We start from the raw sequence: 9916 nt of genomic DNA, 5'->3' as shown, positions 1-9916 counted from the left end.
AAACTCTCTCTGCGATGTTCTTTTCTTCGAAGTGTCAACCTTCCTCCAGCGTCTGCCTGCTGTTTTCATTCTCCAGGGTCTCCAGGTGGTTGATTTTTAAGATTTTGTCCAGAGCTTATAGTTGGATATATCATTTTATTTTTGTTGACTGATTCTAAAGAAGTCTACGGCCAGGAAAAAAAATGCTAGGAATCTCTGATCTCATGATGAAAGGGATTTTGATTTTTAGTACTTATAATGAGGAATTCTCTTTTTTTTTTTAAGATTTTTTTATTCATTTACCTGACAGAAAGAGAGAGAGACAGCGAGAGAGGGAACACAAGCAGGGGGAGTGGGAGAGGGAGAAGCAGGCTTCCCACTGAGCAGGGAGCCCGATGTGGGGCTCTATCCCAGGACCCTGGGATCATGACCTGAGCCAAAGGCAGATGCTTAATGACTGAGCCACCCGGGACCCCTATAATAAGGAATTTTCTAACAGCCCACATTAGTCTTATTTTGTATCCTTACTGGAAAAGTTGAACCTCGACATTTAAGTGCTCTTAATGGATTATTGTATTTAGTCCTCGCGACTCCTCTGTCGGGCACAGATGGCTTTATTACCCCATGTTAGAGATGATAAAACTGAGCCAGAAAGATTAAGCTGCTTGTCAAAGTCACTGTGCATGAATGACATTCAGACTAGCCACTTACTCCACATTGTCTTTCTTCATCTGGCTATGAGACATGGCTTGGAAAGAGGGCAAGGTACCAGGTCCGAGCCATAGCTGGAGAGAGACGGTGGAAAGAGCCATCTGCGACTTTGATCTTGGCCCAGTTCTCGTTAGTCATCCAAGGCAGAGACTTATCCCAGCTGGGCATAACCCACAGAATCCACACCAACTAGCAAAAGAGAAGGAAATTAAAGGACAGTTCAAGAAAATGTCAGGAAGTTGGCAACACCTCTAGAGGGAACAGAGGATCCAGAATAGAGGCTGTGTGGCCAGCGTCCTTGCCCATAGGCCCCCAGACACTCTTGGTCACCCTCCCAGAGCGAAGTCCAACAGCACCCGTGCCTTCACACCTCTCAGTCATGCCAGCAGCTCTCATCAGTGTGTATGTCGTCAGCTCTTCTTCACAGGCCTTGTTCCAGCTGTGAGAGGGTGGTTCTGGCTTCTGCGTGGGGTGGTGGGACATCCCCGGATGTTGGAAGGGTGTTCAGATGGTGCTGGGCAACCAAAGAATTCAATCAATGTGCACATTCCATGTCAGTGAGCCATTGGGCAGATCCCGTGTGACCTGCTTTTCTTATAATAAGTTCTCCCAGTAAGAGGCCAGAACAGCCCCTTCCTATGCTGCCTGACTTTGAGTTTCCCTCATTGAGAGAAAAGCCAAACTCTGTAAGCAGACAGTTTTATAAGAGCATGACTCATGCTGGTTTTTGTTTAACTGTTATTGCACCTTGACTATGATAAAACGACTGCATTTGGAATGTAAGCTGGGTTTTCTAATCAATTATAATAAAAATCAGATTCTAAAGACAGACTTGTTGAAACTCTCAGTTTGTTCAAGGTCTCCTTCAATTGGTGACCAAGCGGACAAGGCTTTGTAACATCACTCCCCTGGTTCCCAAGACTCTGCGCTGGGATCTGGGCCGTGGGGGGTTATCTAGCCAAAAGGGAGTGTCTGGACAGCTTAGTGGGTTATGTGCTTTCCAAGTGACCTTTGGAATTTTGACTGAAAATGTCAGAGACAGAACCAATTGGAGGGATGGGAAGGGATAACCCTGCCCCTCCCGCAGTCCCTGAACTGCTTAAATCAATACGGACAGGAAGCTCAGTTCCATATTTGGGGTAAATGAGTTTCACGTTGCATGAAAGAATTTCACCGCAACTGATAGGTTTATAGATTTTCTTGGGGACAGCAATGAAAATAAAGCACTGTTGGGGCTTTTATGGTAATTTAGTTCTTTTCAATTATGAAAAAGCTAATTTAAACTCCCTTCTTATCATCCCAAAACTAGTGTTTTCGGGGAGTATTCAGCAATCATATTTTGTAATTTTTGAAAGAATCCCAATTCCTTATTATGTCATTACTGATGAACTCTTTTATGTATCTTAATGTATAATAAAAATTTCTCACCTACTTGCAAGTCCGTCTCTAGTTTCCCTGTTTATGTGTCCTTCCTGAGATGTTCTAGGCTGAGATAAGCATGTATGTAGACCCTCCTCCTTCTTTTTACACAAATGGAGACATTCACATTCTCTGCATTGTATATGTAAATGTATATATTCATATCCATATGTGTGTATGTGTATTTTATATGGCTCTGTTATGTATGCATATGTGTACTTTATGTATATGTATTACATGTATGTATAAATGAACGTATCAGTGCTTTTCCCATATGTGTTCACGTAGGTTTTCGTCCTTTTTAACAGAGACACAGAGGGTGATTAACCAGCTGTCTCTGGTTACTTAACCAGTCTCCTATTTTTTTTTTTAAGATTATTCATTTGTTTTAGAGAGAGAGGGAGAGAGAGAGAGAGAGAGCATGAGCCGGGGGGGGGGGGGCGAGCGGGAGAAATCCTCAAGCAGACAACCCGCTGAGTGCAGAGACTGTCATGGGCTTTATCCCAGGACCCTGAGATCATGACCTGAGCTGAAATCAAGAGTCAGATGCTTAACCCACTGAGCCGTCCAGGCGCCCCATCCAGTCTCCTATTAATAGACAGACATTCTGTTGTTTCCAGCCTTTTGCAATTATAAACGGTGCTTTGGTCAATATCCATGTATGCAGCATGTATGTACATATGAGAGTTTATGGGGTTAAATTTCTCTAAGTGGAATTGTTAAGTGAAAGGAAGTAACATTTTCAAATTAGATAAGCATTTTTAAATTGTCCTCCAAAGAGGTTGGATCAATATACAATCCTACCTGTTGCTCCATTTGTCTGCACAGCACGTTATCAAACGTTTTTCTCTTTACCCTGACGGGTGTATCTCTTGTGATTTGTCTACCTGTTATTCAGAGAATTCGTATTTTTAAACACGTTTAAGATGCATTTGCATTTACTGGTTTTTTATTTATAAACTCTCTGTATATGCCCATTTTCTTTTGGATCGGAATTCTTTGTCACATGGATTTATAGAAGTTCTTTATACACAAATACATGCGCTTTTCTCATTTAAGATAAGGCTGACTCGTGAAACATAGAACTAAGTGTGATTCGGGTTCTATGACTAGGTAGGGTTCTCCGTATGAGCAAATTCACAGATCAGACCACAATTTATGCTTAGAGCACACGTCCAGATTTTTCAGTTTGGAAAACAGGGCCATTAAAAAGCATTTTGAAGTTATTTACAAAACTATGCAATCCATTATGGCATTATATATTTGTAGAGTAAATTAAGGTGACTTTAAACCATTTTATAGTTTATAAAACTATAAAAATTATAAAACTGTAAAATTAAGGCGACTTAAAATGTTTTTATAGTTTATAAAACTATAAAAGTAATAAATACATACTCCTCTGTTTAAAAAGTCCCGTCTACACGAGCGTATAAATGAAAAAGAACAAGTTCTCTCCCGTCCTACAAAGGCAGCACCACTGTTAACAGCTTCGTGTGTATCTCTCCTAACTTCTTTCTTCTTTGTGTTGCGCCGACTAAATATGGATATTTAAATAAGTTTTTCCCCAGAGAAGTGGAAACTGCATGCTGTTCCCCACCTTGCTTTTTTTTTTCAGGTAAGGATTAATTCTGGGGGCCAAGAAGGGTGACCTTTGTGACTCCTTTTTTAACTCTGGAAGCTGACAGTACATTCATTACCGCAGCCCAAGCAGGACCTGATCACGGCTTCCCTGGGGAATCAGCTAGTGGGCTAGGACGGATGGGGCCTTTGGAGACACAGGGTAGCCCTACTGTGTGCAGCTCGCATCTCCTGTTAATTCAGTGTCAGTTTTACCCACAGCGCCGAGAGGCTCAGACTTGGGGGAGCAGGGTAATAACTACAAGGAAAGGAGGACTAGAGTTGAAGCCTTCATGAGCCCCCACCTAAACTCTCTTGCTCTGATTTTCAAAAGATCTGGTGTCTCACCTCATTTACGTCTTTGCCTGTTGGTTTGTTTGTGTTTAAAGATGCACCTTGAGGCTGATCCTTGGAATCAGTGAGCAGAAGGAGTGGGGTCAAAGAGGCAGGTGCGCAGGAGTGCGGGGGAAGTGTACCCCAACTCCTGAGCAGTGGGGTTCTGCCAGATTTACACACTGAAGTGGCCCCTGCCTTGCATGTGAGCCCGCAGGGAGGAAGGCCCGTTTTCCCAGTCATGCCCAAGGATGAAGTCTTGCTCTCCTGGGGCAGCCTCCCCGCAGCACCCTATAGACAGAGCGCGCTCTGGAGCCAGGGTGGAGGGGTGCCCCAGGGCTGTCTTTCAAGGCTCAGTGTTTGCACCACACAAACGAGCCCAATTCAGGAGGCCTCCACACACCAGGCCTTGTGTCCTGGGTCGGCTGCATCTCTCCAGAGAAAGGGGCCCTTTTTCCTCCTGGCAAAGGTCCTTTCTGCTCAGCCAAGCCCCTGGGGACCACACTTGCCTGAGGGGGCTTCTTTCGAGTTAGCCCAGAAGCACTGTGCAGACTCTCCAGGCCCCAGCGGTCTTGCCTGGCACGGCCTCAGGAGGCTCCGAATGGGTCTACCGTGGGGGAGCCCTGACTGAGGGGGCCGGGTCTTCCCAAGCATCTTTGGGGGCCACCCTCAAGCTGCCCTCCTAGAGTTCTGGGAGGGTGGCTGGGTAGCAGTTTTCTTGAATAGGATCCATTCTGTGTTCATTCAACAAATATTTGAGGCTCTACCATATGCCAAGGCCTGTTCTAGCTCTGGAAATAGGCAGAACAGGACAGACAAGGTCCTGTCTTTGTAGAGCTGGCATTCTAGTGGGGGGGGGGGGGAGCCAGACAGAGAACAAGTAAAATAAGTAAACAAGACCATTTTCCAGAGAGCGCGAGGAGGAAACGAACACTGCACAGTGGCCTCAGGAGGGACGGGAGAGGGTTGGCTGGTGTGCCACTCTCCTACCTCAGAGGAATCTCTTGGAGAAGTCGAGACTCGGATGACGGGAAAGGAGTTACTCCAACATCGGGAAGAAGCTTCCACGGAGCCAGCAAAGTGCAAGGCCTGGAGGCTGGGAGATGCTCCGCGTGGCAAACAGCATAGTGGGGAGCCACGGGGCGTCTGAGGCCTAAGGAGAGAGGTGAGAGCCAATTTCTGCAGGGCCTCGCAGCCAGGTTGGGCACAGGGGTTGACCAAGGTAAGGAATGTGAACTGAGTGCCTGTCTAATGGGTAAGTCGGGCTGCCTTGGCGGGGAGAGAGTTGGGGGTCAAGGAGGCAGGGAGGGCAGCAGGGAGACTAGTTAGAGGCTACCGCGGTGAGGGGAGTGTGGAGGCGGGAACCAGGATAAGCCGAGGGAAGCTGGAGAGAAGGGATGAACTGGGGACACGGGTTTGGAATTATTGCTGACTGACATGTCTTCCCAGAAGCAGGGCCAGGGGCCTCCAGACAAGGCCGGAAGCGCTGGGGTCACTGCCTTCCTGCTCGCATGGAATGAGTGTGGTCCCACCACAGCGCTGGGACCCTGCCCGGCAGGCCCCCAGTACCACTCTTAGACTCAGGAGAGAGGCCCCCACTCATGCCCTCTTCTTGGCTGCTCCCTTCCCTCGGGGTGAGAAGCCTACTGGGCCAAGAAATGCCTGCCCACACAGCCTAGAGCCAGCTGCCTGGGCCCACTTGGGCCATCTCACCAGGCACTTGGCAGCGGGCACACCCCTCATCCAAGGGGTGACAGGAGGGCAGAGATTTTCAGGGGGGTATGGGCAGTGTTGGAGCCCTGTGCTGGGAATCTACTCCCACCCAACAAAGGACCCTTCCAGTGGGAGATGGTACAAGGGGTGGGAAGAGAAGGGGGTGGTCGGCTTTCCTGGCACCACCATGCCCCAGAGTCAAATTCAAGATTTAAACCTGGCCTTCTAGGACATGACAGAGATTTATTCGTCAAGGCAGAAAGGTAGAACATATTTAATCTAACAGTTTGTTCGTCTGACTGATAACTTTTAATATTTAAACAGATGGTATGTGGGCTACCATTCGTATTCTTGTCCCAGATCCCACAAAAATGTGGAGTGGGCCTGCCCACGTCATCCACTGCTTTCTTTCTGGAATGTTCTCCCAATGCTGGATGGGGAGGGCTGGGGTCCATCATCTACCAAGGGAGTTTTCTAACAAAATAGAATACGAGACTTTTTCCCAATTTGCTAAACAGCATGAAGATAATGGATAGAATTCTCTGAATTTTTAAATTTTGACTCAGTTTTCTCTTTTTAAAATTGTTGGTGCCCGCTACTGATTATCTGCCAGCAAGCAAATGAGATAAACAAGGGGGAAAAAAACCCATACACACATCACAGTCGATGGAAATTAAGAGAAGATTAGAAACAAGTTGCTTCTCATGAACCTGCCAGTATGGATCTTTTACGGATCTGAATCCTTATGGTTACGATTTCATATGGTACACGTATAATATAGTTACGTTTCTGAACAGCTCAGTAGTTTCTAGCTCATGCCGATGCAGTCAGCTATGCCTTTGTGCGACTTCTGTGTGCTTTGCCCTAGAACAGGCTGAGAAATGTACTACAATGAATTATTGTCCCCCATGTACAGGAAAGAAGACAGGTTCAGAGACATTCAACTTGCCCAAGGTCACCTGGCTGGTAAAGGATGAAGGAGGGGTTTTAACAGGTTTGAAGGATCCCCCATTGATATGGGGGGCCTCCTGGTGGGACAGGATGTATAATCTAATGAGGGATAACAACGGTTTCTCCAAGAGCCCAGAGGCTGTGGGTAAGAAGCAGTAGACCCTTGGTCAACCGTCCCTGGAGCTCACACACTGTACCTGCCAATACCTAAAACATAAAACGACTTAGCGTAAAACTCATTAACCAGTGCATTTGGCAAAGAGTAACTCACGTTTTGTTTTGCGTGTCTACGTTTTAGGAAGATCTTTGGGAGTATTTTTTGAGTCACTGTGTTAGACATATTGTATGAGATACTCAGGGCCCCTAGTCAGAGCGCCAACTGTGCCTGGGAAGTGTAGCTCTTCTCTTCTGTCTTATCTTAGTTAGTCCTCATTAATTATCTTAATTAGTCCTGCTGTGGAGTGACCAATCTTATAGCCATTAGGCTTTCGATAAAAGTTATCAGAAGGGTTGGCTCCAGTATTGCTCTTCAGAATTTGATTAAGTGTCACACTTACATATGAATTCTTTCCTGTGCGTTGCATTAGGAAGGTTGACTCAAACAAAAACTTCCCAGGGCTCTGTTTGTCTTCTCAGAATGGTTAGCCTTGTGAATGACCCCGGACTCCGGCTCCATCCCACTCAAAACTCAGCACTGCGGAGCAGATGCACTGGAGGGAGGGCTTCCGTCTCCCCACCCGGCCTTGCCTTACCTCCCCCAGCTCGGCAGCCTCCTCGTCTGAGCTGCCTGGAGCACAGTTCACACCTAGGAAAGGCATTTTCACCTCTGTGGCGGACTTCCTCCTTTGTAAATAGGAGAGCCAGAGCATGCCTCCTCTCTCCTTTGGCCCCTGCGGTGGCAGAAGTCAGGCCCCCTGAGCCTGCAGCCTGTCTGATCTGGCCTGGGTCCCTGTCCCCTGACCCTGCCTGCTGAGCATACTGAGGCCAAAGCACACTGGAGAGTTCCACTGGGTCTCCTCAGGAACTGTCAAGTGTCGTCAATGAAGACAAAAAGGAATAGTAAAGGTGGTGGACGATTTATGCTCAGCTCTTACTGGCTCTATCTCGATTCCGCACAAGCCACACAGACATCTCCCTCCCAAGTGTTCCAGCCAAACGCGGACTGCCCACGCGTCCTATCAGGCCACAAACCCCTGCCAGCCGCGGGCACCTCCCACGGAAAGCGGCTCCACCGACCCTGGGGTTTCACCCAGGATCTGCTGCCAGTTCTTGGGTCAGGGCTTGGACAGCTCCAAGCCTCTCCTGCTCCAGGCTCCTGGGCGCTCCCACACCTCAGCCCCGCAGACCCACCCACAGTCCGCTACTGGCTTCCTCCTAGCCCCATGTGTTCTCTTAGAACAGGGAAAACTAGAATACGGCAGGTAGCTCCTGGAGGCCCTTCCTGGGCGACACAAAGCAGATAGGCAGGTGTCCTGCAGGTGTTGAGACCCTGGGACCCCCAAGGGGTTTTGGAGCAGAACCTCGATTTTCCCTGCATTACATATGTTGGAGGATGGTACCCCCAGCCAGAAGCCAGGCATTCAGCCCCCACCCAGACTTTAAGTCCTGATGTTCAAATCCATCCCTGTCCTCTACCCTCCCCTAGGACCTCCGGTCTCCATTGTTTTTCACGTGGTCCACCCTTCCTCTCCAGCCCCTACCACAGTGGCCTTCCAGGAACCCAAACTGGATCACAGTGCTCACCTGCTAAGAGCTGGACAGCAAAAGCCTTTGAGATAGGCTCTGGCCTTACCAGGAGCGGCCTTGGCCGTGAACCCAGCCCTGTCTGTGGATCCAGCCTTATCTAGGCCCCTCCCCAGCAATCCCTGCACTCCAGCCCGCCACACATCTTGTCCTTTGTTACCAGAACATGCCATACACTCGCAGCCTCTCCACCTTTGTACCTGCCGTTCTGTCTGCCCATCCTTCCAGCAAATTCCTGCTCATCCTTCAAGGCACAGCTCAAAGGTCTATTCCTGCAGGAAGCCCTCTCTAGCCACCGTCACCAAAGACCACAGACAGGAGGGCTTAAACAGCAGACCTTAATTTTCTCTCAGTCCTGGAGGCTGGAAATCTGAATTCAGGGTGGGGCATGGTCAGGTTCTGGTGGGAGTTCTCTTCCTGGCTTGCATACTCTGCCTTCTCCCTGCCCTCACATGGCAGAGGGAGGAAGGGAGGCAGAGCGGGACACACACACAGAGAGAGAGAGAGAGAGAGAGAGAAATATCTCCCTTTCCTCTTCTTATAAGGCCATTACTCCTATCAGATTAGGACCCCAACCTTATGACCGCCTAAAAACCGCATCTCAGAATAGTCATACTGGGGGTTAGGGCTTCAACCTATGAATGTGCGGGGGGACACAATTTAGCCCAGGGTACCTCCCCAGACAACGGTGGTTGCTGCCTCCCTCAGAGCCCCATATTCACCGGGGAGGGTGTCCCTTTCTTAGAGCACCCCCTTCCTTCATCCCCATTTGTGTCTCCTGAACCAACCGACCAAGTGCTCCTGCCCAGTCCCATCCCCTGCTCTTTTGGGGTCATCCCCTCTGTGGGAAAGCCACTGTCTCCTCGCAGACCTTGGGTGCTGACCTGTCTCCCCACCTGTGCCCAGAGCTCTGAGAGGGCAGGGGCCGCCTCTCACTCATCTCTGGGCACTGAGCAGGCCTCATGGGAAGAGTTCTGGTTCCACTGGGGAGGACCGGGGTACTGGGTGTAGGCCCCTTGGTGCCTCTGGCCCCCACCCCCACCATACTCCCTTATTACGGAAGCCCCGAGAGCCTGGAAGCCCCGACAGCCTCTGCGGTGTCCCCCTGAACTAAGAGGAGACATTCCTGCTGCCTGTCCCAGCAACAGGAGCCCTGGGCGGCAGAGCAGGTGTGCATGCGAGGCTCGGGACACCTTCAGGGGCCTGTGCTTTCTTACTACCCTGCGACAGGCTGTTAGTTTTTGCATGGCAGAAAAAAAAGAAAATTCCACTGAGCACTTTCGGGTTTCCGTCCCGGTCCCCACAGGGGCATGGCGCAGAAATGGGTCCTGCCTCTGGCCCAAAGAGTGGCTCCGGGCGCACAAAGCCTATTTATTTAATATATTTACTTTTTCTCCCAGGCCAAAAGCTTAAAATATCTCACGTATGAGCTCTGGAAAAAAAAAAAAAA

At 49.0% G+C, this 9916-nt stretch overlaps 1 long non-coding RNA gene across 2 annotated transcripts in view; it reads right to left on the bottom strand.

The window, feature by feature from the left end:
* Nucleotides 1-309: 309 nt before the first annotated feature.
* LOC103679643 overlaps nucleotides 310-9916 on the bottom strand; it is an 11167-nt gene continuing 1560 nt past the window's right edge. The window contains exons 2-4 of one of the 2 annotated variants that reach the window (XR_005835675.1): nucleotides 5050-5212; nucleotides 1061-1204; nucleotides 310-879 (exon numbers count right to left, since the gene is read on the bottom strand). This is a non-coding gene — a long non-coding RNA (uncharacterized LOC103679643). Of the gene's footprint in view, nucleotides 1205-5049; nucleotides 5213-9916 lie in introns of both variants that reach the window. The other variant, XR_005835674.1, reaches the window with a different exon arrangement.

Source organism: Ursus maritimus, unplaced genomic scaffold (assembly GCF_017311325.1).
Source record: "Ursus maritimus isolate PB19 unplaced genomic scaffold, ASM1731132v1 scaffold_19, whole genome shotgun sequence".
NCBI classification, from domain to species: Eukaryota; Metazoa; Chordata; class Mammalia; order Carnivora; family Ursidae; genus Ursus; species Ursus maritimus.
The sequence above is the reverse complement of the archived record's forward strand: the minus strand, read 5'-3'. Positions and strand labels throughout refer to the sequence as shown.